The sequence below is a fragment of the Octopus bimaculoides genome, chromosome 1 (assembly GCF_001194135.2).
Source record: "Octopus bimaculoides isolate UCB-OBI-ISO-001 chromosome 1, ASM119413v2, whole genome shotgun sequence".
Classification (NCBI taxonomy): domain Eukaryota; kingdom Metazoa; phylum Mollusca; class Cephalopoda; order Octopoda; family Octopodidae; genus Octopus; species Octopus bimaculoides.
Genome location: NC_068981.1, coordinates 123,589,514 through 123,594,901, shown reverse-complemented (window position 1 = coordinate 123,594,901; position 5,388 = coordinate 123,589,514).

Here is a 5,388-nt window from a genome sequence, read left to right as displayed (position 1 = left end):
ACGATAAGAAAGGCACTTACGAATTCATCGGCTAGCGAGTTCGCTGAAGATTGGAATAGTGAAATTTTCATTCACTTAACCATGAAACGATTCGTACCCAATTAACTAAGGGCTTGTTTTGTTTGTGCTTTTCCCTCCGGTTTTTGTTCTATGTGTGCCATAAATATCGCCATCCGTTTTAGAGAAAAATTTGTAGTTTAGAATCAGTAGTTCTTTGACTGCTATTTCTGAATTTTCAGTATGTTGGAGAAGCAACTCAATTGCTAATCCCTTATATTTATGATGTATATATATATGTATATATATATGAATATGTACATATATATGTATATATATATATATATGAGTATATATATATATGTGTGTATATATATATGTGTGTGTGTATATATATATATGTGTGTGTGTGTGTGTGCACATATATATGTGGGTATATATATGTGGGTATATATATGTGTGTATATACATACAACATCATGAAACAGCTATCTATCTCTGGAAGAAGCCGGACTAGAACCTTGAAGGCCATGGGAAAAGCGGCGGAGAAGGCATCAAGTTGCATCTGGTCTAGGAGGAACAAGGGCCAACTTCATAAGGCTTATTATGCCCAAACTTAAAATGTGTGCCAGATTGGCGTAGTCGTATAGGCTATCCGGGTTCGAATCCCTCTGGTACCGTGAGAAAGTAGAACCCGCACACCTGGGTCATCCAAGCGCTCGCCATTGTGCCCAGCTGGAAACGGGTAGTTAGCTCTTCTCAGGGCTGCAGCATACGTCACAGCAGTGCTAGAAACCTGGGAAACCAATCCTACCTAAGGCGTACTAAAACGGACAGCAGGTGGACATCCAGGAATCATGACTGACTTGTATGTGGCCCGCCCCCCTTCCCTAGAGTGTCAGGAGTTAAGGGCCGAAACACTTGCCTAAAGGGGTGTTCTTCTCTGAGGACAACCTGCTGTCACGCTCTCCCCGAGTTTATATATATATATATATATATATATATATGCAGAAACATGGCAGTCACCAGTGTGAGAATAATTTCAATACGAAGGAAATATTTCATGAGCAATTATTTGCGAAGAACGTCTGAACGTCTAATTTGTAATAAGAAGACGAACTCGTACTGTCGTGAAGAAGAAACATTGACAAAGTGTTTGAAATACGATTGGCTGCGTGAATAATCGAGGATATAAATTAGGATTAATCATCCAAAAATAATACCATTTCTGGATGGGTAATTATGAGAAATACACGTTAAACGAATCTTTATTTAGCAACATATATCCAGAGCTAGAAAAGAAAGAATAGCATTAACTTATAAGAGATCAGATTATTTCAACAAGGCATAACAAAAAAAGTGATTAAACTCCAGAAAATGGTAGGATGGGTATAACAATTTGTGCACATTAGCCCAAACGCTTTTAACTTTTATTAAAGATTTGGGGAATATTGATCTAAAGAGATTAACTTGGTTCGGATATGAGTAATCTGTTGGATATTGTTTCTATGTAAGACTTTAGGCTAAGGCTGTGTTCATTTTTTAATATTTCAAACATTGAAGCACGTGGATTTATATAGTGTGGAAGATTAAATGCTACGAATGTTTAGTTACTTTTTCTGTACATTTAATTCACATGAAGACTATTCGATTTGGGTACATGCTTCCAGTACAAATACAAGCTAGTGAACCACTAGGATAAATATAATCGGCAGTGTGCTTTCTCTGAAATTTGTACATTTGTGCACATGCTGGAAATCAAATATTACAAAAGCAGTCACTCGGAGCGTTTTGAATGAACTATGCCGTGTTGATAAAGACATGTTAATAGTTAATAATTGAGGAAATGATATGTTATAAATTTAATTATTAATCGGTGGAATGCAGACGTTTACAGAACAGATAATGACATATAGGTTCAAACATATATTACCGTGGTTTTAATCCAACATAAAGTCCAATGAATTTTAAAATAATAATGCTTTGTTGTATTGTTGATTGTTGTAAAGTAGACAGTAGATTTTTCCACTCTCTCTCTCGCTCTCTCCCTGTGTGTGTGCGCGCGCGTTTCTGTGTATGCACGTGCTAGTGCGGAGAAATAAGTTGAACTGATAGGCTTTTCGGTAATCAGAATTATCCCTCAAAGAGTAGTAAGCTTCACTGATTGGTCTGAGAATGAACATAATACTCATCTAGGAAATATTTTATCGACTTAGGAAGGAGGAATTGCCATAGTTGAACGCGACCGTCTGGAAACACAGTCAGCCACAACGAAATAACTCAAAGCATTGTTGCCGACACGAATGATTTTGCCATGTCCTTCTCACAGACACACGCTAACCTACACACAGTCGCGCACACACACACATACACACACACACACACACACACACACACACACACACACACACACACACACACACACACACACACACACACACACACACACACACACACACACACACACACATACACACACACACTTTCTCTCATTCACTTTCTCTCTCACACGCTCACTCATATATATTGAATAAAAGTATATAGAGGACTTTGCGAGAAGAGCATACTTGTATATACTGCTGCTTCATTTTCTTTCTTGTGGCCTAAATTGAACGGGAGCAAAATAGTTTACTAATATTATAACATATTGTCGTCCATATTTAACAATGTAAGACATAGTGATATTTATCAATTACAATGTTATATATCAATATACTTAAAATGCAAATATATAGCACTGGAAAAAACTGCATATCTCGAGTAACTATAAAATATAATTTCTAATCACTATGTTAATACACTATAATCTTCTCTAAAGGTTCATACGGGCAAAAATATATACTAACAAGCATGAAGAAGAAGAAAAGAAGCACAGACGTATAAATGATAACATTTACGCAAATTACACATCTAATAGAAATATATAGAATATAAAATGCATATCAAAAGAAAATATACACTTAAATCTTTAATTATGTATCCACCTTAATTCGCCATGTTGATCTTCCTCATTGCTATTCGGAAATTCACTTAAATAGAGATATATACTCGTAGTTGATACCTATGCATAAATAGCAATTTAAAATGTTCTGCTATGAAAGAGATAAATATTAATATTTTCATGTAATAAGGCGATAAGCAGGCAGAATTGTTAGCACGCCGGGCAAATGCTTAGCGGCATTTCGTCCGTTTTTATGCCCTGAGTTCAAATTCCGCTGAGGACTGCTTTTAACATTTTGCGGTTGATAAAATAGGAGCCAGTTGAACGTTTGGGTCGATGTAATCGACTTACCCCTCCTATAAAATTGCTTGCCTTGTGCCGAATTTGAAACTGATATTTAGCTTTAGTAAGAAAGTTAGTCAAAGTCAGAACTGTGTCATTAAATCAAAACACTCACTTATCCCTATGTTTCTCTTCTCCAGATTAATAATAACAGGAGTATAATATCTATGCTGATATTTGTTATCCTTATAATACCTGTTTATATAAACATACATACACACACAACACACTCATACAGCCGTAGCTCATTCAGTTGCTCGGTAATCCGATTACTAATTCAATGTTACAGTAGTGTAATCTATTCATATGCGTGCTTATCTCTTAACCAAAGTGATTAAATTTCATAGCTTTAACCAGAACCCATGTTGCGCTAGAGACATAATTGGAGTGTTTTTATCACAATTTGTTTTACATTTCAATTTGGAGAGGATAGGAAATATCATTGATTTTACAAGCAATACAGCATCGGTATAGACAATGTAGTAAACTTGCAACACGGGCTTCAACAGGCTCACTGGAAAACATGAAGACGAAACCAATTATTAACGGTGTAAGTGACAACAGAGAGATATATTTTGCCAATGTCATCGGAATTAATGTGTTTATTGAATGAAAATTACCCCGTAAAGCGTCATGCCGTTTTGCTAGATGTTTATATGCAGATTTGGTTATAATAAATGTATGCTGACCGTGATTTATTTGTCATGTATCATTTGCAACATACGTACAAGTTACAGTTTAGTTATCCAGGAGTAAAGATTCGGTGTTCTTTAGTGTTTCTGTGATATGTATATATTCCTTTTGTTTTTGGTGATGTTCAAGAAAATTAGCATCGCTATTGGGGTGGGTTTTAAAGATCTTTGAGTTGAAATATACTTAATATCTTATTTTGTTTCCTTCAATAGTCATGTTCATCATGACTAAGCATCTACTGCGAACCTATGACATAGATTTAGGCATTAAAAGATGAAACGTAAAGCGGTATTCTTTATGATTGAAAGATAAATTTACTTCAAACATTTCAGAATTATGCGGAAACTTATCTTACTAGAAGTTATTCTTTCATCAATATTCTCAACTATTTTCCACTATTTCAGTAGTTGAGCATTTACCTCAACTAATCGTTTTCATCTTTGTAATTTTGTATTCGACCATTGCAATTTGTGATCTCCAGTGCAGTTGTCATAAGCTTTGACCTCATGATTCTTTAGCAGCATGCATTATATTTGATTATTTACAAATTTAATGCCTTTTAACGAAAGAAAAAATCAAATGTTTGCCATCCACACCTTTCTGCAAAACGTTTGGAAAGTGTTTACTTTTTTTTTTATGGAACCCACCTCCTCTCATTAGACTGAGTTATTTTTCATGACTGATGATTATGTATTTATTTCTAATGTGGGAAAAACACTGCTCATGATTATAATAGCTTTATGTATTATATTTCAGTGAGTAAAAACTGAAACTCCGTCACCTGACAATTTCTATTTGCTGTACCACAAATACATTTCTTCTGTAAAACAATGCAGCTTAAGAAAAATATATCTCCCTGGTTTCATTTTACTTGGTTATTTTTAATTACAATTTCAATATAAGGAATATACGAAAAGTCAATTTAAAACAATGAAAACTTGCTACTTTTTCTAAACATATTGATCTTTTTCCGTTACTTTTAGCTCAACTAATTATGTCTTTTAGAGCAAATTATATTAAATTTTCAAATCGAATATACTGATGCAACCCAAAACTGCTTAATTAGATGTAATCATTATTTTCTGCCATTACTGCTCAGATCTAATTGTGAAAAGTCACAATTTTTATACAAAAAATATTTATATAAACAAGAATATAGCTGACGTGCAATTACAGAAATGTACAGGAACACCTTTATGATATTTTCAATTCATTTTTTTATAGAAAATATTTATCTCTTTTATAAATTCAAATTATTTTAGGAGATCAAGAACTTTCAGTAACACACATTTTCATTGTATATCCCGTTCACATATTTCAACAAAAGCAAAATTATAAATTAGCGCTTTCACCAAGTCTTGTAGGTTTATTAAATATACACATATATATACACACATATATGTATACATATATAT